Below are 22,658 nucleotides of genomic sequence, written 5' to 3'. Positions count from 1 at the left end.
TGGATATAATGTCACCATAGTCTAACATGGGTAGAATGGTCATTTGAATGAGAGTGAGTTTGGCAGAAGTGGTAAAAGAGGAGCGGTTTCTGTAAAGGAAACCAAGCTTGGCCTTGACCTTAGATTGCAGCTTTGATATGTGGATGGAGAAAGAAAGTGAAGTTTCCAACCAGATGCCCAAGTACTTATATGCAGTTGTTGTAGTTATGGACATTTCTGTTGCCTGTTATTATTCTGTTTGTTTCCTGTTTTGTATATTGTATTCTGTTGACTGTTTTTCGTTGTGTATATTTCTATTCCCTGTTTTGTATTATGTTCAGTTTCCTGTTTTATTTTGATAGTCTAGTTTTCTGTCTTGTCTAGTTTTCCTTCCTGTGTTTTCCCGCCTTTTTTTGATTTCTCTGCCTCTCCTAATGTGTTTCACCTGTCGTATCACCTGTCCCTTATTTGCTCATTACCTCTTGTATTTAGCCCCTGTGTTCCCTTTGTCTTGTGTCAGATCGTTTTGTGTCCTTGCCCGGTTAGTTTGTGTGTGTTTGTGTCTCCCAGTGTCAGCTCTCTTAATTTTCTGTGCTCCCTGGATTTCCTTTGTTCTCAAATTACTGTTTTTTTTGTACTTCTGTTTTATTGGATTCCCTTTTGACTTCTTTTTAGGAATTGTTTTTTTTGCCTGCTTCCCCCAGGACTCCCTTGGTTCTTTTTGTGTTTCGATTAATAAATCCTCAAGCTCAAACCTTCTGCTGCCTGCCTGCCTCTCCCTGCATTTGGGTCCTACATGGACCCAGCAGTGGTGAGATTTGAACCGCGTTTCCATCCTTTGGACATTGATGGTAGGCAGTTGCTGGGGTTTTTTCATGGGTTGCATGAGAAGAACCCCATTTTTGCCAAGCACCACATGGAGGTTCGCTGGCAGGTGACCGCAAGAGAGTTTGACCTTCCATACTACGAGCCTGTCAAACCGCTAGAGCCTGTGCTGCCCAGCGTCCCCGAGCTGCCCAGCGCCCCCGAGCTGCCCAGCGTCCCTGAGCAGACCAGTGTCCCCGAGCTGCCCAGTGTCTCTGAGTTGACCAGTGTCCCAGCGCGGTCCAGGGCCCCTGAGCTTTCTAGTGTCCCTGAGCCTTCTACTGTCTCCGGGCTTTCTAGTGTCCCCGGGCTCCCTAGTGTCCCCGAGCTGACCAGTGTACCCAAACTGACCCATGCATCTGACCCCCCTGTGTAGCAGTCCCCCAGAGTCCCAGCTGTTTAGCAGCCCCCCAGAGTCCCGGCTGGCTAGCAGCCCCCCTGAATCCTGGCTGACTAGCAGCCCCCCCTGAATCCCCTGAGACCGCCCCTGAGACTTTGCCGATCTCCGGCTCCCCTGAGACCGCTCCTGAGACCGCCTCTGAGACTGCCCCTGACACTTTGCCGATTTGCCCCAAGAGTCCTTGACGTCCTGCCTGGCCGCCTGAGGGGCTCTACCTTCGCCGTCCTGTTCAGCCGCCAGAAGGGTTTCGCCTTCACCGACGGCCGCCCAAGAGTCCTCTACGTCCTGCTTGGCTGCCTGAGGGGCTCCACCTTCGCCATCCTGCTCGGCCACCAGAAAGATCTTACCTTCGCCGCTGGCCGCCTGGGAGTCTTCGATGGCCTGTTCGGCCACCGGAGGGGTTCCCCCTTCACTGCTGCCAGCAGCCCTGCTGGCCTAAGCAGTTCAGTCCCCTGTTTCCAAGTGCCCATGGTTCCCTGTACCCTAATGCCCACGGTCCCCAGTGCCCTAGCGCTCTCTGTCCCCAGTTCCCTAGTCCCCGAGTGCACTCTCTCCCCGGTTCCCAAGTTCCCTTTTTCCCCAGACTCTTTTTTGATCATTTTTGATCACTCCCCCTTTGGTCCCTCTCCTCCCTCCCAGTGTTGACTTTTTGTTTTGTTCGGGACGTCTGGGATCCGTCCCTAGAGGAGGGGGTACTGTTGTAGTTATGGACATTTCTGTTGCCTGTTATTATTCTGTTTGTTTCCTGTTTTGTATATTGTAGTCTGTTTTTCGTGTATATTTCTGTTCCCTGTTTTGTATTGTTCTGTTTCCTGTTTTATTTTGATAGTCTAGTTTTCTGTCTTGTCTAGTTTTACTTCCTGTGTTTTCCCACCTTTTTTTGATTACTCAGCCTCTCCTAATGTGTTTCGATGTTTCGATTAATAAATCCTCGAGCTCAAACCTTCTCCTGCCTGCCTGCCTCTCCCTGCATTTGGGTCCTTTAATCCCTGAAAGTGTGACAGCAAGAATAGCCCCCTTGCAGGTGGTGATGTTAAGGGCGGGAGAAGGTACCTTACAGTAAAACCATATGACTTTAGTTTTGGAGGTATTGAGAGTGAGTTTGAGTTGGGAAAAAGACTGCTGTAGTTGGGAGAAGCTATCTTGCAGGGTAGCTTGAACAGTATCAGGGGAAGGACCAGTGGCATAAAGAATTGTATCATCAGCATATAAGTGAACGAGTGAATTGCCAGCTGCCTGAGGAATATTATTAATGTAAATTGAGAAAAATGTAGGGCCAAGTATGGAGCCTTGGGGGACACCCCTGGTGACCGGGAGAGAATGGGAGAAAAGGTTTTCAAATCTTACACGTTGCACCCGGTGAGAGAGATAATTGGAAAACCAAACCAGTGAGTGATCAGTGACACCGATGCTGCTAAGTCTGTGGATGAGTGTATTGTCGTCCACAGAGTCAAAAGCTTTGGCAAGGTCAATGAATATAGCAGCGCAGTGTTTAGTATCTAATGCGGATGTAAGGTCATTGAGTACATTTGTGGTAGCTGTAACACAACCATACCCAGTTCGAAATCCATTTACACATTAAGGTGATTGGTTAGTTGTTTGTTGACAAGTTTTTCCAGAATCTTAGACACACAAGGCAAGATGGAAATTGGCCTGTAATTGTTTAGGTTGGGCTGATCACCGTCCTTAAACAGAGGAAGCACAACCGCTTCTTTCCAAGCAGGTGGAATTTTGGATGTATGGAGGGAGAGATTGAGGGCTGTTAGGGGAGCCACAATGACAGGGGCCGCAATTTTAATGAAAAAAGCGGCAAGATCATCTGACCCAGCTGTTTTATTGGGGTCCAGAGCGATCAATTCCTTCAGGACCTCCCCCACTAAAACAGGCCGGATGGAAAAACTGTGAGGAGGTGCTGAAGGGCTGCAGGTACTAGGAGCTGCAGGGGCTGTAACAATAGAGTTTAAAGACTCAGAAACAAAGCCAGAATTTATGAAGTAGCGATTGACTGCTTCAGCCATAGAGTTTTTATTAGTAACAACTATATCATCCACTCTTAGAGACAGTGGAATGGACCGGGGTTTGTTTTCAAGTTTTTTTACCGTGTTCCAAAATGCTTTAGGATTGGCACTACAAAGTGAGAACTGCTCACTACGGCCTGCCTCACTGCTTGTGTGGCCTTGTTCCTGAGTTGGCGAAATAAAAGGTTGTCATTGGCAGAATGTGACTTTGCTTTGCGCCAGGCTGTATTTTTTAGCTGAAGCAGAACAGCTAGATCACGATTAATCCATGGACTGTTGTGGTTTTTTATGTGTATCTTTTTGTTTGGGGCATGTTTGTTGATCACAGTAGTAAGAAGATCTCTAAACAACAACCATGCATCGTTCACGATGGGAATCAGGCTGACTCTATACCAGCTTACATTGGCCAGATCACGTAAGAAAGCTTGAGCATCAAAATGTTGGCTGTTTAAACAATGAAAATGTTTATTGAGTTAATAAATCAAGTGAGAAGTAGGGTAATTATGGCGGATATACGGATTTCATGACACAGATGACTCCCCAGAGTCAAAACTAAACATGGAGAAGCAGCATTCAGTATTTATTACATATATCTGGAACAGCCTCCCAAAAAACTGCAGGTCCACTGCAACCCTCAAATCTATTTAAAGGCAAAAGACTTTTCTGTTTGACGCTACTCTAATATTAAAGCGTAACGCTCGCCAAAATGCAACCTAGGGTCTTTTTGTGAATGTACCTAAATCAAACTTTCGTTTAAAAGAATAATTAGGACGGAAACGCCACTTTTAAGGTTTACCGTATTCTCGTTTTCGGTCAAATGGCCTTTTGAATGGGAGAGCTAGGGGCACTACTATGATAGCATCAAAATCACTATTTTTAAAACACTAAGAAGGCTCGACACAACATGAAACTTGCTCAAAGTATCACCAGGGGCTCTACACATGAACTCGAGCATTGAGAACATTGTTTGTGTACACAGAGTTTACTAAAAAGAAAGGTTTTAACAACTCACTGTAGCTGTTGGTTTTTCCGGTCGGCGTCCATCTAGCCAGTCAAAAATAGTCGATCTCTGAATGCAACGTAACAGGGAGGAGAGTAAAGATGGAAAGCTCCTAAAGCAGTTCCATATAAATGCACGGATAATTTGTTGTTTTGTCATTAGTAAAAAACAATATTGACCTTGTAGTTGAAAAAGGAGCCTCATATAAGAATGACATTTCCTCCTATGGAGTCCGTTCATTTGCATTTGGCGATTGACACTTTTTGACTGACAAGCTGGCGGATAGCGTAAACAGCAACTGCTAAAGGGAGTCGTTCAAAACCATCGTTTTTAGTAGGGCTGTCAAATGATAAATATTTTCTTAATCGCGATTAATCGCTGAATTTCTATAGTTAATCGCAATTAATCGCATGTTTTATCACATGATTAAAATTCTATTTTGCATTTCAGAACTATTTTTAAGTACATATTAACAATGGAAAGCAGTTCTTACCAGTGTATCTTGATTGGGAATCAAATGAATGCAAAAGTTACTTTATGAACTTGACTTTAAGATTTGTATTTATTATTTATTTACTGTAATCAAAAGAAAAATGTGTGAATCTGTCATTATTGCACAATTCAGAACATGCCAACCATAGTACGTCTTTAAGACCTGAGTCTTTTACGATGCTGACAGGTCTGCAGTTAGGTGCCACCTATTTTGCGAGAGCTGTAGTAATTTTTTTGGATTTGGTTTCATCCACAGGTCGGCAAGTAGCACTCTCCAAAATAGTGCTTTGCCTGAGCCCGCTAGCATCAACCTGAGTCACGTTAACTGTACTATTATGCTTAGCTCGTAGGTGGTAGCTCAAGCTTGACGTGCTTTGGTGATATTTTAATTCGGCTTTACACAATGTGCATATGGCTTTCGACTTGTCTACTGAGCCGTCCGGGAGTTTTGGAAAATAAAAAGCGCCATTCAGATGTGTGTTGCTGCTGTCTTTCTCCATCATGCCTGCAGCAGCAGGATGTGTTACGAGGAAGTATGGCAGCTTGATTATAAGTAAAGGTGCGGCAAAGGGTCAAAATAGTAGCCAAGCTAGATTCTAGTGATTTTAGAACAGCTAAGGGGCGTTGTTAGGCACGACGTGAAGCCGAGTGAAGCATAAAATAAATTAATAAATGGCGGCATGCGATTAATGAGTTAAAAATGAATGTGTTATGCTAGGCCCTAAATCGCATCGCGATTAACGCGTTAATGTTGACAGCCCTAGTTTTTAGTAAACTCTGTGTACACAAACAATGTTCTCAATGCTCGAGTTCATGTGTAGAGCCCCTGGTGATACTTGGAGCAAAGTTTCATGTTGTGTTGAGCCTTCTTAGTGTTTTAAAAAGTGATTTTGATGCTATCATAGTAGTGCCCCTAGCTCTCCCATTCAAAAGGCCATTTGACCGAAAACGAGAATACGGTAAATCTTAAAAGTGGCGTTTCTGTCCTAATTATGAGGCAAAAACTAAAGTCCAAAAATAATGAAAACTCAAACAAACTTACAGCAAACTCATGGGAACAAAGAGAGAACACAGGGAAGAATCCAAACCTGGTACACTTGATGCAAATGTGGCGCCAGGTCTTGAGGTTAATATGTTAATATTGAATATATGCTGTCCATAGGACCCCCCATACAATTTAGAACAGTTTAGTTACTCGCCTACTCATTATTTTTGTTATTTTAAGATGCATGTAGTTACCGCAAGAAAGACTGTCTAGCAGTGTTTAAGTCAGTTGCACTCCTCGCCACTAGGCGGCGACATTGACCAGTAAATGGCAGAGTGAACTCTAGGGCGCAGAACCAACGTGAGTTTTACGTAGTTTTGCAGAAGCGTCTGTTAATGTCGGCAGCCATTAGGCTTGTGGAAACTACAGTGCAACTTATATTGTCTTTCTTCTGTTAATTACAGGTAAATAACAGTATGAATCGAAACATGATAATATGTTAGTGTTGTTAACTTAGCGAATAGCCTTCTTGACGTGTGTTATCATAGTTTAAAAACGGTAGCATCACACACGCTAGCACTACTGTTAGCTAGCTGGTTAAGTCCGTGTATTTCTGTTAGGCGAGCGTGGTGTGTGAGCAGTTGTGATTAGGTTTCTTTTTTTGTTATTTAATGCCAAATGTTTGAAATTGATATTTGAATATAATCTGTTAAACTGATGTTTAGAACCACTGTGTAGCATGTAACTGGGGCAGCTGTAATGATGCAGTGTATTTTGTGTTCAAATGAGAACGTGCTGAAGGACATTTTGGTTTTATAGTTTTACGTAGTTTTGCAGAAGCGTCTGTTAATGTCGGCAGCCATTAGGCTTGTGGAAACTACAGTGCAACTTATATTGTCTCTTATGTTAATTACAGAGTTTTTTTAAATTAAAATATGTGGCAACAGATTCATCCTTCTGTCGTCAATCTGCACCTGCTACACAAACAAGATAGATAGAACTAGTTCCTTTGTACAAATACCTGGGATTTATATTGGAGAAAGACATGTCTTTTAAATTGCATATTGAGCAGTTAATCACTAAATCGAAATTAAAGTTGGGCTTTTACTTCAGAAACAGTTCCTGCTTCCCACAGAAAGCCAAGAAAAAGTTGGTTGAATCTACCTTCTTGCCAATTTTAGACTATGGAGATGTGTTTTACAGACACTCCACAACGTCCCTGTTGAAATATTTGGATTCTGTTTATCATTCAGCACTGAGATTTATAACCCATGCCAAGTACTCTACCCATCACTGTGTATTATATGAAATGGTAGGTTGGCCCTCACTCAACACAAGAAGGCTCAAACATTGGTTGACCTTTGTGTACAAATCAATAACTGGACACTTCACTTCATACTTAACTACACTCTTAACATCTAGTAGATGTTAACATAATCTAAGATCAAGTAGATACATAATGTATGATGTTCCACAAACTAAAACAGAGTTTGGAAAAACTGCTTTTTGTTACAGTGCTCCAACTTCATGGAATCAGTTACAAGATCAGCTAAAATTGCAGGTTTTTATTTCACATACTGAATTCAAGTCCTGCCTACATCAAATATATCAACATGTTTGCGCTTGTTTTAAAATGTGATTTTCTGTTTTTATTTATTAGTTAGTATTGCTGTCCATCCCTGTCTGTCTGTTATTTGTTGTATGTAAAAGTGTATTTTTATGTGCTGCCTTCTTGACCAGGGCTCACTTGTAAAAGAGATTTTAATCTTAATTTTTCCCTGGTAAAATAAAGGTTAGAAACACACTGGGCACAGACACAAACTGACTGGAACGAACACAAAATGATCAGACAAGAGACAAAGGAAACACAGGGGTTAAATAAACTAGGTAACGAGCAAAAACAGGACAGGTGACACCGGGGCTGGGGAACAGGTGGAGCACATTAGACAATCACACAGGCGGGAAAACACAGGAAGCAAAACTAGACATGACAAGACAGAAAACAGATATCAAAATAAAACAGGAAATGGGAAAAACCGACAGAAAACATGAAATCAACTAAACACAAACTTGACACAACACTAGACAACACAAGGGAGAACAGAGAACACAGGAACTAACAAAACATACACAATTCAGAATAAACAACAAAAAACAGGAAACAGCAACAGAAAAATACACAACATATATATTATGAACATACTTAGTATTTTTTTTCTCTTCTTTTAAATCAGTAAGCATTAGAGTTATACAAATACACTTGTAATACTTCACTTTGACAGCTACATAAGTAAAGTAAAAAAATAAGTAAAAAAAGCACATGACAGGAAAGACATGCCATAGATGTATTAAGAGAACGCAAAACAACGTCACCTTCATGACAATCAGGAGGTGACATCGTTTTGCGGGAGTCTAACAGATTGCTGGCTACCGTGGATCGTCATGCAAGTTTATGTTATTTTAATGGTGCTTTATTACTTCCTTGAATTGATAGTAATTTGCGGTACCGCTTATTACACGGCAACTTATCAAATAAATTAATAATTTGACACAAAATATTGATTTAAAAAGGATTTTATTAATTAAAAAATGATAGTATTGCTTCCGATAAAGAAAATAGTCCATTCTGTCTCTATGGTTAGAATCCTGCGTCCATAGCAATGTGAACTCTGTAGCAATAGCTGTTTAATGCAACCCTCTGTCTGTCACTCAACACCACAGGATCTCTTCCTCCTTGCTTGGCATCAGACTGGTGTGTGTGCCGACCTTGTTTCAACAACGAGCTACCCGATAACCAGCTGTCTGCAGCGAATACATTTCTGGCAAAAGCCACCGGTCCGGCACACATTTTATCCCCCCTTATGGGCTGTGGTAGTAGCCATTTATTTTACCGTCAAAATGAGTCGGGCTGTGATGGGGTGCTGCCCTTCTATCGCTAGCTAGGCGGCCAAATTCATTCACCCAGCCGCTGTATTAAATCACTGCGGGTTGACACATTAGCTGAGGCGTTGTTAAGTGAGCTAGCGGGCTATCTGCTGCTCTAATACACATTAAACTGAACATTTTCGTTGATCATGAAGTGAGACAAGGTGAATGGGACTTCTTTTTTTGACGTTGACGTTTCATTCATTACATTTCATGTCATTTAGCTGACTTACAATTAAGTGCGTTCAACCTTGAAGGTGCAAACTCCAGACAACAAGTAGTAAGTGCAAGTACATTAGCTCTAAATAGGTAATGCTACAAAGAGCCATATGAAAGTGCAGTATCAAGATATATATATATATAGATAGATAGATAGATAGATAGATAGATAGATAGATAGATAGATATAGATATATATATATATCTCTATAGATATATATCTCTCTATAGATCTCTCTCTCTCTATGTATGTATGTATGTATGTATGTATGTATGTATGTATGTATGTATATAGATAGATAGATAGATAGATAGATAGATACTGTATATATGCAGCGATGTTGGCAGTGAAGGTTAGTTGGTCGTCAGGTGTCACACCCAGGTTTTTAGCAGTCTGGGTGGGGACTACCACAGAGTTGTCAATTGTTATAGTCAGGTCCTGAGTAGGAGAGCCTTTCGTTGGAAGGAAAAGGAGCTCAGTCTTGTCACGGTTGAGTTTCAGATGGTGTGTGGACATCCAAGAAGAGATATCAGTCAGACAGGCCGAGATACGTGTTGCTACTTGAGTTTCAGACTCCGGAAAGGAGAGAATTAGTTGGGTGTCATCTGCGTAGCTGTGATAAGAAAAGCCGTGCGACTGAATGACAGAGCCGAGAGAGTTGGTGTACAGAGAGAAGAGGAGGGGACCCAGGACTGATCCCTGAGGAACCCCAGTTTTGAGTGGGCAAGGTTCTGAGGTAGATCCTCTCCAAGTTATCTGGTAGGTTCGGTCTGCCAGGTAAGATTTGAGCAAAGAGAGCGCAGAGCCTGAGACACCCAAATCCTGGAGTGTCGAAATGAGGATCAGGTGGTTCACTGTGTCAAATGCAGCAGAAAGGTCCAGAAGGATGATGACAGAGGAGAGAGAGAGGCTGCTCTAGCGATGTAAAACTGCTCAGTGACAGCAAGGAGGGCAGTTTCTGTTGAGTGGCCAGCCTTGAAGCCAGACTGGTGGGGATCAAGAAGGTTGTTCTGGTGGAGATAGGTAAAGAGTTGATTATAAATGGCACGCTCAAGAGTTTTGGAAAGAAATGGAAGAAGGGAGACGGGTCTGTAGTTATTTACTTCAGACGAGTCGAGTGTTGGTTTTTTGAGTAGTGGGGTCACTCATGCCTCTTTGAAACAGCCAGTTGAGAAGGAGATGTTAACGAGATGAGTTAGGAAAGGAAGAAGGTCAGGAGCAATAGACTGGAGAAGGTGAGAAGGGATAGGATCAAGGGGGCAGATGGTTGGGCGGGCGGAGGTAATCAAAGTAAGAATTTGATTTAGAGATAGAGGGGTGAAAGAGGAAAGAGTACTGGATGTGATGGATGGTAAGGTGATTTCAAGAAGTGTGGTGGAGAATGAAGAGCGTATGTCATCTATCTTTTTTACTTTCAACTGTCAAGTAGTTGACAAAGTGGATTGTTAGGAGGGATGAGGGAAGAGGTGGACTGGGAGAATCTAGGAGGTTAGAGAAGATGGAAAAAAGTTTTTTGGGGTTGGAGAAAGAAGATTCAATTTTTGTTTGATAAAAAGAGCTTTTTGCTGCTGAAATAGAGGCAGCGAAGGAGGAAAGAAGAGACTGATAGGTAAGCAGATCATCTGGGTGTTTAGATTTCCGCCATTTCCTTTCCGCTGCCCGTATAGTTGATCTTTCAGCACGCACTGAGTCAGATAACCACGGAGCTGGGGAGGACTTGCGAGCCTGCCGTGAAGTAAGAGGGCAGAGAGAGTCAAGAGAGGAGGATAGAGTAGAGAGGAGAGTGTCTGTGGCAGTGTTGGGAGGCATGAGTAAGAAAGAGGGAGGGTTAATAAAGTACATGACGCCAGAGAAGAAGGCAAGAGTGAACGAATATTACGGCGGACAGGTATAGTGTCTCTTGAGATATGGTTGTGAGCTTGGGAGAGTGGGAGAGAGTAAGAGATGAAGAAATGGTCTGAGGTATGGAGTGGAGTAACAGTGAGGTTCTTTGTAGAGCAGTTTGTGGTTAATATGAGATCTAGGTGGTTGCCAGCTTTGTGAGTCAGTGGGAAAGGAGAGAGTGAGAGGGCAAAAGAAGAGAGAAGGTGTAGAAAGGCAGCTGACTTCTCTGTCTGGATGTTGAAGTTGCCCAGAAGTATCAGCGGAGGGCCAGTTTCAGGGATGTTCGAAAGAAGGACATCCAGCTCCTCCAAAAACTCTCCCAGAGGACCTGGTGGGCGGTAGATAACAACAATGGCTAGTTGTACCGGATCCGTTATGGTAACAGCATGAACTTCAAAAGAGAGTGAACTGTGGCAGTGGATAGAGAGAAAATCTCCACTTGGGGTTAATCAGTAGGCCTGTACGCCTCTACCAGTAGGTCTGGGTGTGTGGGTGAAAGAGTAGGCAGAAGAGAGAGCAGCAGGGGTGGATGTGTTAGTTGGTGTAATCCAGGTCTCAGTAAGAGCAAGGAAGTCAAGGGATTGCAGGCTGGCAAAGCCAGAGATGAACTCGGTCTTGCGAGTGGCAGACTGGCAATTCCACAGGCCACCTGCGACAAGGTGTCGAGTGTGTGTGGAGCGGGTGGGATAGGTAAGAGAGGTTGGATTGCGGAAATGTTGCAAACTTATGCAAGGTTTGTAGTATCTTCGACAGGATACACAGACAGGAATGGAGAAGCAGCAGATTTCCAGATAAAGACACCAAGCAGTGTAAGTAAGGTATTAGATATCAAGCCCACTTAACTTCCCACTTAGCCTCCCACGAAGATTCCTGCGCATGTCTTTGTCCTCCGAGTCTTCATCCGATGAGTCTGCCGCTGAAGCTGCCGCTTCACACAAATGCCAATATTAAATACAAAGAGGTGATTGGTGTTGGCTGCAACTGAGAAGGCCCCACCCAGCTAATCAGTCAACAAAACACCTGTCGTTAAAACTACACTCCCAACTACACACTGCACACTTAGCTAGATTGAAACTAAGCAGTTTCAGTCACTTTAAGTAAACCACTAAATTATTGCCAAAAAACACAGCAAATCCAGCAAACACACACAGCAGAAGTATAAAAAGCAGAAAAAGCAGCAGAACCCAAGCAAAGTAAGTACTTATCTTAATATCTAGCTGTCTGTAGTAAGTTTCCTCAGAAGTCAAATGCCCACTAGCCTTGGTCTGATTTCAGCTGACTTATGTAATTGGCTGCAGCTGAGGAGGCCCCACCCAGCTAATCAGTCAACAAAGCACCTGCACAGTTGTTAAAACTACACTCCCAACTACACACTTCATCTTGTTTCCTTCTTGCACAGCTCAGTAGAGCTCAACAGTGTGGTTCCGGAAATAAAAATGCCATTGATTTTCTCCATAAGGATTTAGATCATCAGCCATAATGTCTAAACCATCCGAGGTAGACTGACCACGAGCTACGTGGTTGTGAAACAAAAGTTTCTGCTCCTGTAGAAGCTAGAAGTCTGAAATCAACCTTGTTTTAAGAAAAACATGTTATACTCGCTCTTATAGAGAATAACTACAGTACCCAGAAGCCGTTAAAAAAGTTGAGCTCTGTTGACACACCTGTAAACACGATGTTGCAATGTAACTTATTAACGTTATTGTCCCTACGGCTGAAATTACTACGTAGCGATCATAGACTGTATATAGCTACAAATGTAGCGATAGACGCTCACAAGATCTACTGTTGTTGCCTGCACTGGAGGACAGGAGATGCAGACCTGATCAGTTATAAAATTTGAAACTCTAACCCTTTATTAATGACTTAGTAATAACTGCAGACCTGATGACTTATCAGACAATGTAAAACATGTACTTCTTTATTAATAAGTTATGGTGGTATAGAAAATTATTTTTCACAACCTGGCAACCCAAACCTTATGCTTATTAATTCTTTTCACACCATTAAATAAGCCGTTGATGCTTTTAAACCCTTTTAAAAGGGTGCCTTAATAGCTTTAGATCATTTTTAATTTAAGATTGCATGTTGCCCTCACTAAGTTTGCTTTAGAGAAATGCACAATGAGTCTTTTTTAAGATAAATTGTGTAACATGAAATGTATTTTCCTACAGAACCTGCTTAGACGTCACAAAACAGAGATTGCAAAACAAGATGCAATACGTGGTCAGCCATCCTGACTTGGACCTGGATTATCTTAATTCCATGTGCACCCATTAATGCATACTGATTGATGCATTGTTAGAGCAAATGGAGTTGCCAGGGAATATAGTTAATGCTCTAAGAGAACTGTGCAACCTGGTTAAATGTCAGGTGGAAAATGATCAAGATATTCCATATGTTGATGTACAGTGCAAGGGGCAAGGGGGCGACCCAAATTCATCATTCAACAGGACAAGTTACAGGACTTGATAGACAGCCAGCTGCCCATACCATGCATAGCAAAACTGCTGGGAGTCAGTAACATCACAGTATTCCGTCGAATGGTGGAATTTCTGTGTCAGGGTCTTACAGTACAATGTCAGACCAGGAGCTTGACACTTTAGTGTCTTAAATCAAAGCTCAGATGCCCCATAGTGGCTACAGGTTAGTCATGGGAAGACTGAGGTCCTTGGCCACAGGGTACAGTGGGGCAGAATGAAGGCAGTTATGCACAGAGCAGATGCAGCTGGGATTTTTGCTCATTTGACACAGGTAGGCTGTGTTGTGAGAAGAAGCTACTCCGTAAGGGCACCCCTTTCACTTGTGCATGTGGATACTAACCACAAACTCATAAGGTAAATTATTTTCAAATGCAGTTGTAAAAGAAATCTATCATCTGTTAAATGCATACACTTAATTCTACTTTGTCCTTTTATAGTCATTTTTGGGGGCATTGATGGCTTCTCCAGAAAGATATTCAGATTAAAATAATGTATTCTTGAGACAGTTATATCACATTGATTTTTAGATAATTTCCCACATATTAAGTGGCATGTAACACTATGAAATACAACTGTTGCAATGTGTAGCATTGACTTGCACACAGGGTTAATACGAGGCTAAAAATTTCCTATATTTAAGGGGTGCTTATATTTGTGTCCAGATCATGTACCTGCAACCTGCTAACAATAATAAGGCAGCTACTGGCCTCACCTTTTTCCTGACCTCTTGTGAGAGAAATGGATTGCCCTCAAGGTATGTATAAGAGGTCATTCAGTCTGATATGCATCACATGCAATTCATCCTGATGTTGCACAGTGCTATATAACTTTCATAATAACTTTTATATAACTATGTAATACCTGGCCCTGGTCAGAGTTGATCAAGGCGTGGAGAATGTTGACATTGCTCAGTATATTTTTACTGTGCGAGGAACTGACCGGGCAAGTTTTATTTCTGGAAAAAGTGTCCACAACCAGAGGTAACCTTAATGTAATCAAATGTTAACAAGTTAACAATAACCTTGAGTCATCATTCACTCAATACTTTTTTTGAGTATTTTTGCAGTTGTATATTCTATTAATCAACAATTTGGCATGTATTATCCTCTTAAAGGGAACGTGTGACTGGTTGGCTTTTAAGGCCTGTGACTATTATGATACATCTTAGTGGCCCGTTATATTGTCTCTAACTCAAAAGGTGACATACTGTTTGTTTTACCAACGACTACCATCAGTAGTGGTTTTTGGCACGGGTGAAGCAGGCACAATTGCACAAATCCAAATCGAAGGCCCTGGGTGTAATTCAATGTAGAACCGCCACTGACTACCATTTTTCCATTACGGAATCGAACATCTCTGGCGTGATGTGTGGACTGCAGTAACTTGCACATATTATGATGTCCTGCACAGTCTCGAAGAAGATGGAGACCATCACCCACTTCGCACGGAGGGAAACATGACCCCTCAGCAGTTGTGGCAGCTTGGCCTGCTGCAAAACAGCACAGATGAGACTGAGAATGTTGAGGTGCACACTTACTTTTACCTCTGCAGTTATCTCTGAACATATATCAATTCAAGCAGAACATTCTTGAATATTGCACTGTAAATTTATAATTAGGATCTGCAAGAACTTGACATAGACTGGGAGAGTGCCCAACCTATGTGCCCCCAATCTGGGGTTGTAGTTCCAGAATTTCCCATGCCCCTAAATGAGCAAGAGATGACAGACCTGTACGCTGCTGTAGACCTTACAGAACTTCTGACTCCCATGGTCAAGACGTTTACTGTCGTTCAAATGTTTCAGTAAGCAACTGTCATTAAGGTAAGGTAAGTTTGATCACCAACTGCTGTTCCATATACATGTAGACATATGAAAAAGACAAAGTCAAAGTTTTTACAATATAACAAACATCTTTTTATTTAAAACAGATGTTCTTCCCTGACAACAAGGTTGAACATGACATTTAATCAAAACAATCACATTTACTCAACCACAAATCAATACATTTACTGTCACTACCAACTAGTCTCGCATTGCCAGACCTTCTTCCACAGCGCTGTGGATGAAGGTCTGGCTAGTCCCCACAGCATTCCGGGATGGGAGAAAAACGTGCTCTGGTTTATTGGAATATCTTTAAACCAATAACAATCGTCTTGGGCATTTGCTAAGCACCAGACGGAGCCACGGTGCCTCTGCAAAATAGCATCAGGAAGGAACTTGTTTTGGTGGAACATGTTAACATTCAAAAGTTGTTTTAGTTGTGCAACAGAAAACTCAGATTGGACAGATAGTCCAGCTAGCTGTCTGGATTTACCCTGCAGATATCTGAGGAACAGTTAACCATAGTCCTCATAAATCCACCAGAGTTTAGAACGCCAACACAAAGAAAGAGGGAGGTAACGGACATCCAGCGGAATTTCTGGCAGCACGGAGCAATCCCAGAAGTGGAACGTTGTGGATATAGACTACTACCAAACCTGCCGCGCCAGTTGCATGAACAACTTAATTATTTACACCATTGACAATTCTTGTCCCAGATGGAATGCCTCCACCAGGACTTCTTTGAAATCTTTGAACAGGATATGTTGAACAGGAAAGGTGATAGTGCTACAGCAAGCTGCCACAGATGGATAGCATATCCTGTGGTTCCCCAAATGCAACTGGCTGTGGTGGTCGAACTTGACGTTAACCTTAAAACGTCTCTTCTCTTCCTGTGCAACAGGAACATGGCCTTGCCCGGTTACCCACTGAATAAATGTTTTTCGAGACAATGACAGAGGTGCAACTGTCTCCATCCCTGATTCAGTTTTGTCTGAAATTAGAGGCCATTAAGAGATAATGTAACATTTAAGACATATTACAGATTACAAAAAGACAAAAAAATAAACCAATGTTTGTACTGCAGATTATATCTTTTTAAAAAGTAAGGAAGAGATATTGTAAATGTGTAATAGGTTTTTGAACATATGTTACTGATTTTATTTTATGAACCAGTAAAGATGGTTACATTTAAGTTACAGAACAGCTAATTATTTTATCATGCTGTACCGTGTTGTACGATGAAGTCTGCATCAGCCTGTAAAATGAAAGCAGATGACCCATTAGCACAATCCAATTTACAGTGTGTATATACATACATTAAAGATGTAATATAAAAGCATTGCCATATCTGGACTAAATATTTATAGTGGAACAATGAGTAGATCAGATCCATTACTTTGGACCTTATAGTAGCTGTTAAACTCTGTGATATACTGTACATTATTACTGAGCTCCGTTGGCATTTGTCCATCATACATGGGGCACCTAAGATGTGTAAGCATTTCAACTTCATGGGAGTACCTAACTGTACGCAGAGATTACCATTTCAACTCAACAAAAAACAATGTCATGATGCAACAAAATAATAATCTTAAAATTGTATGCATGGTGTACTTACTGTCATTTCTACCCCTGGTACAAACAACGGCTGACAGATATCAGGGTATTTGGCCATGATATTACCCAAGCCTTACAGCTTCAACCCATCCCTTATCTGCTGCAGAAACGGGAGCAGCCTCAGGTTTGCATGCAGGACAATAGCACTGTTTTGTAATAAATAGCATGCACACACAAACACAAACAACATACCATTTAAAACAAAAATAAACCCAATTAATCACAAAATATTAAACTTTTATGGAGAATGTAATGTTAAAATCAACATTATAACTTCACCATGTTGTCAGGGGATGATGTTAAAGTGTGGAGTTGTAGCTTTTATGGTTTCCGGCATACACCTACTGCATACCAGATTATTTCGTCATTTTTCACTAAAGTGATTAGTCCTGTGTACCCACAGTTGAGGATCTCCGCTTTTGCTGATTAGTCTTTGCTTTGTTATGTCAAGAAAGGCTAAGGTTAGGAATACTCAATTCAGTTATTCAGTAAATGTCAGTAATTGTGCCTTTATTGGTGTACTTAAGGTTAGGCCATCAACTAAGTGTTTATAATCTTACTCTTGATAAGAGAACCTTATACTCCTCATCTCCCACATCATTTTTATGCAAGTCCAGGGACCCAGTGCAGAGAAACTTGTAGCACCAGAGCATCATGAAATTTGGAGCTGGTCCTCCTTGGGCCAAGCTGACAGCCATTATTTCTCCAACAGACCTAAAAAAACAATAAAGGCACAACTTTGTTTTTAAATTGAAGTAACTGGCTAATCGCAATAAAGATTTTGTCAGAACAGTGATAATAATATTGTATTTTGTTGTTCTTAGTGATATACACAGAGATAAAACACCCAACTCTGTAATTACCCTCAGCGCTACAGAGCATTGTTATCGCTTGCAGCTCAGTATATTGGTTTTCAGTTTTGGTTTACTCTCCCTCTTATAGCATTGTTTTTGGCTGCAGCAGGCAGCTGTTAAAGGAAAAAAACTCTAAAAACCCACTGTACACTAACTGCTCATCAGAAAACAACAGATGGACAACTGTACACTAGCTGGTGAACATAGTGGAGCAGCAAAAGAGACATATTTCTCATAGGAGTTGGTGGAGACCAAAAATAGCTAAAAGAGAGACATTTGGCCTGACATTCATCAGGTGAACAGAAACAACAAGACTCCAAATGAATGATAATGTTGCTCTGTAAATGCTGAGTGTGGAAATATATAAGGGTTTGCTACGGTTTGCCATTTCAACTTACGGTAAAAGGTGAAATGGCAAAATTCTGCTAACAGCTCGTTTTCCAAGTGGTGAACTGCAGGTTAAGTTATATTATTATTAGTCAATGGTTGCACAGATTAACCCAATCTAGAAACCAGACACTGAAATGGAGCATTAAGCACATACCTGAAATGACCTTTGTCCAAATCAGACATTGAGTATTTAGGTCTACGGCCATGTGTGCCACCATTCCTTAAACATTATTGAAATTATGTATTACATTTAATTTCCTGGGAAAATGCACAATAAGACATCTAAGATAACTACAATATTTAGAGAGGAATTTTTATATGACTATGCAGCATTTCATATAATTCTGATGGAATTTTCTTATTTTTTATCCTACACATACCTGTCAGAAACTCTTTACGGAGAGACAGAGAGAGAGACCCTGTCAACACCAGCTTCTCCTAAAAAGGTAGCTGGTTAGTAGGAGATCCTTTTTTTTGCCGCCCGCTGCCATTGCACAAGGCCCCTCTCCAACATGTTTTGTCGTGACACTGTGATGTCAAAGGTTTTGTCATCCTTGGTTACAGCATCCCCAATTGCCCGGATAACGTCACCAAGACTAAAGAAGGGGAAAGGAAAAGAAAAGTTGTGTTGTTTAATGTTAGTCAAATCTTTCATTCAACGCTAAAGTCTATGACGAGTAAAAGATGCTTTGACCCACACTTAGGTAAAAAAAACAGTAGGGCTGGGTATGGAACAGGATATTATTTTTAGAGACAAAATTCATTTGACTATTGATTTGACGTGGCCACTAGTGCTAAAATTCAATCTAGATGTATTGTATATTATTTGGAGTACATTATAGAAATGGTTAAAAACTCTTCAGTGCATCTGATTTCTTCAAAATATGCATGCATTATGTAAAATATTTCAGGCAAAATTCATAAATAACTTTGTTTACATATTCAATTCAAAAACATGAATATAGGTAGATATAAGCTATGCATTTGTTTTTGATGATACCTGGAGTAGCAGTGATATTCTTTTCATTGAACCAGACAATGTAAACTGATAATAAATGTACTGCAAACTGAAAACACTTTTCAACTCCACATTCAGTTGATTTAGACACAGGCGTTTTCTTCCAGACTGTTAAGTTTTTACTTGACAGTCTGGAAGAAAACATGATTACACAATGAATACAAATGTCCATTATGTAAATTTATATTTGCAAAAAGTGTCCATTAAAGCCTTTATGTTGCTGTGAAAGTATACAGTAGAACAGAACAAGATTAACATTACTGGAGAGCATCGAGTATTGATGAATTACTAAAAAAGGTAATGCATCCCAGAAATTGTTTTTGTCATTCAAATACTAATATGATTAAAATAACCAGAGTCAGAGCTCTGCTTAATTTTTGTAATTTTTTTTCTCTGAGGCCATGTAAACGAATAGCACACATTTTCTCCATCCAATACTTTAAATTTCAATGACCCTGTCATTTTTTTCTTTAAATTTCATATATTTCAGAATTTTTCTGGGTATCTATTTTTTACCTCTCTCTGCATGAGCTGGCATAGACGTATAGATAATCCAGAGGGTATTCAACCTGACATACTGGACAGGCAGCCTAAATGCAAAAACATTAATATCGAAAGGCAAGAAAAGTACTTAAATTTGTTAATTAATTGCTATTGGTTGCATGACAATTTTATCTTTGTGGGACAGGTATTAAATGTTTTTGTATTATCAAATGTGGTCTCATGCTTGTACTCACTGTGGAGTTACTAGTCCCTAGTGGAGCTTCTGCTGGAATATATTCCGCAACAACTGTCACATCCGGGAAAGACTGAAAAAGATATTAGGGGTTACATTTGGAAAAAATATTATATAAAACGATGAGAAAAATTAAAACCTGTTCAAATTTTGAATTACCTCAAAGTCATCACCTGATGATGGCTGGTCCATACAGGACTTTACATGCACAGCCACACACTCTACAGGCCGCCTTTGGCATCTTTTGAAAGTCAGGTGCATCAGGAGGAAGAGGGAACGTATCTATTGCATATTGAATGTAGATTGTGTTCTTTCCTCCTCCGGTCATACTTTGTAAAAACTGGCCATTATAACCTTCTGCTTCTGGGGAAGTTTCCATTGTCCCGAATCACCTGAAACGAGCAACAATTGAATGAATGAAAAATAACAACATGATTAAATGATTCAGTGCATAGCTTCTTAATATCTACAATACAGAGGGCTTTATACAACAGCCAGCCTCCAGATATATTTGCCAGTTTCGGGTATTGACTGGTCAGGAGTCTTGAAATCTGTAGAAAACACAATGTACAACATTGTCTGAAAGAAGTACACCCTTCATCCATATTCTATGTTTGAAAGATTTAAAAGGATGTATTGAGATAGTATACCAAATTGTAGATAGAAGTGTTAAAATATTAAAGGTGTAACATGTAGCCTAACTTTTGTCGCATTGGGCATCGGCTCTTTGCTTGATGCCCATAAATGTCGCACACACAGCAAGAGTTCAGTGGCACAGGATCAGCACTAAAGATGCCAGACTGTTGTGCTGCTTATGGATGTTGAACCAAAGAAATGAAAAAAAAAAAAAAAAAACTAACAGCAAGGGATTTCACAGGTGAGAATGTGTTTTATGATATATATGCCACCTTCAACCTGCAATCTGAGGGACTGGCTACATCATATTGTATTGCAGGCTTGCTGATGTACAAAGTAAACTAATACAATTAAAATGTTTAAATGCATGTATTTTCAAATATGGATAGTCACACAATTTTGCATGCAGTAGGCTAGGCTATGGTAAGGAGCGATAGTTCATTTTAAGTTTACTTAAGTGGAAGAATGTGACTAATAAACCTAGGCTTACTAGCACTAGGCATTACATTTTGAACATTAAGTAGATTATATTATCTATGAGTCTCTGGGTCAAGGCAAGCACTTCTTCCTCGTTTCATGGCGGTACTGTGCTCCAAAACGTAGGTGCTGATTGGCCGAAAAGGAGTCCTGTGTATCTGCGCCACTGAACTCTATCTATCGATCTGCGCTCGATTGCTCTTCCTTCATCCTTCAACTAACTTGAATCTGAATTGTGAGAAGTGAATCTGAAATGTGAGAACCGAATGTGAAGATATATAGAGAGTTGAATTTTCAGTGAGGATCAAATTATATTGGACTTCAGTTCCAAACGAATAAATTACATTTCAAATTATACTATTCAGATTCAGTTTTCCAATGCAATGATTGAAATTAAACTATACAATTTCAAATTATGTGATTCAAATTCTCAAGTGATTCAAGTTTTTCAATGCAATTATTCAAGTTTAGCAATTCAAATTCAAATATAAATGATTAAAATTCAGTTTCTGGTGGCACATATTTCACCCAACCAACCTCCCTACGCAGATTTTCGGGCTTTCATACTACTCGCTACCGTAGTCGCTCCTAATGCTACGTCATCTTCTCATTGACTTTACATTGGCATTGTTTTCCGTGGTGGCCACACGGAATTTTCACACATTCCATGCAACCAAAGTTGTCAAAAAAAGAAGCAAACAAACAAAACCAAAGAAGAATGTGCATGTAAATAGTACAGTCCACATGAGTATGTTCAGTTTAAACTTGTAAATGAGCTTAAAGAATTAACGTATATCTACGAAGAGGTTGATAGCTTCAGGTGAGCAGACCATAACATTAATTGTATTAACATAAGGAGAACGGGCAGAGACAGTCAGTTAAGTAATGTTACGTTAACAGTACAGTACCACATGGGTTTTAGCTAGCATTAGAAAACCAATGCTTGGTTTATTCACGACATCCTTGCAAGCGTGCAAAGTCTGGCAACATAGACAAATTCTCACATAACCATTAAAATAAAATTTACTTTTGATCCTTGACTTTGACAATTCATGGTGGCCGGCAATCTGTTAGACTCCCGCTCCTTTCCTCCTGATTGTCATGAAGGTGACATTGTTCCCATGGCTCTCACCAACTGGAGGCCGGTGTTGTATTGGACTTCATTCATGTCTTTCTGTCATATGCTTTTATGTACATTTACTTATGTAGCTGTCAAAGTGAAGTGTAGAGGCTAAACCCGGATAGAGTAATTGATGCACTTTTTACCTTTTTGATCAATGAAAGTCCAAGTCATATTTGCAGTTAACACCATTGGTTAAATTTATTTCCATGAGATATTCGTTGGGTTTCCAGACAAATTACTGCTTGTGTATGCTTGTGTGGTGTTCGCGTGCGTGTGTCTGTGTGTCCGTGTGGTCAAAAACTGTATGTGCTTCCCGGTTGCACCCTAGGAACCAAAGATTGGTTCCTATTTATACCAAGAGCACTAATTGGCTCTTACATGAAGTATTACAAGTGTATTTGTATAACTCTAATGCTTACTGATTTAAAAGACGAGAAAAATTTATGTAATGTATGTTCATATATATATATATATATATATATATATATATATATATATATATATATATATACTGGCCTCTTTATTTCAAAAGTCGTAATAAAGCAAAGGAAGTACATATTAAAAAAAAGTCTCGAAGGCAGGAGTGGAGGAGACGTGGAGGTACAGTACCCGCCCGCAAGGGATGTCAAACGAACGCACCCTCAACGGGGCAGGGATCATTTCATTGGTCAACACTAGATTGGCATTTTATTGGTTGGGGAATTTTGATAGGGCTGTAACACAAACAATCCGAGA

General features: G+C 40.6%; 2 long non-coding RNA genes across 2 annotated transcripts in view; both read right to left on the bottom strand.

Annotated features, from left to right (window-relative positions):
• LOC118494501 overlaps positions 1 to 22,658 on the bottom strand; it is a 71,315-nt gene that overhangs the window by 1,098 nt on the left and 47,559 nt on the right. The window lies entirely within an intron of this gene.
• LOC116051783 lies at positions 18,415 to 19,908 on the bottom strand. The gene is made up of 5 exons (XR_004105438.2): positions 19,847 to 19,908; positions 19,689 to 19,760; positions 19,468 to 19,541; positions 19,011 to 19,059; positions 18,415 to 18,529 (listed from the first exon to the last, which is right to left on the bottom strand). It is a non-coding gene; the product is annotated as an uncharacterized LOC116051783 (long non-coding RNA).

The sequence above is a fragment of the Sander lucioperca genome, chromosome 24 (genome assembly GCF_008315115.2).
Source record: "Sander lucioperca isolate FBNREF2018 chromosome 24, SLUC_FBN_1.2, whole genome shotgun sequence".
Lineage (NCBI taxonomy): Eukaryota > Metazoa > Chordata > Actinopteri > Perciformes > Percidae > Sander > Sander lucioperca.
The sequence above is the reverse complement of the archived record's forward strand: the minus strand, read 5'-3'. Positions and strand labels throughout refer to the sequence as shown.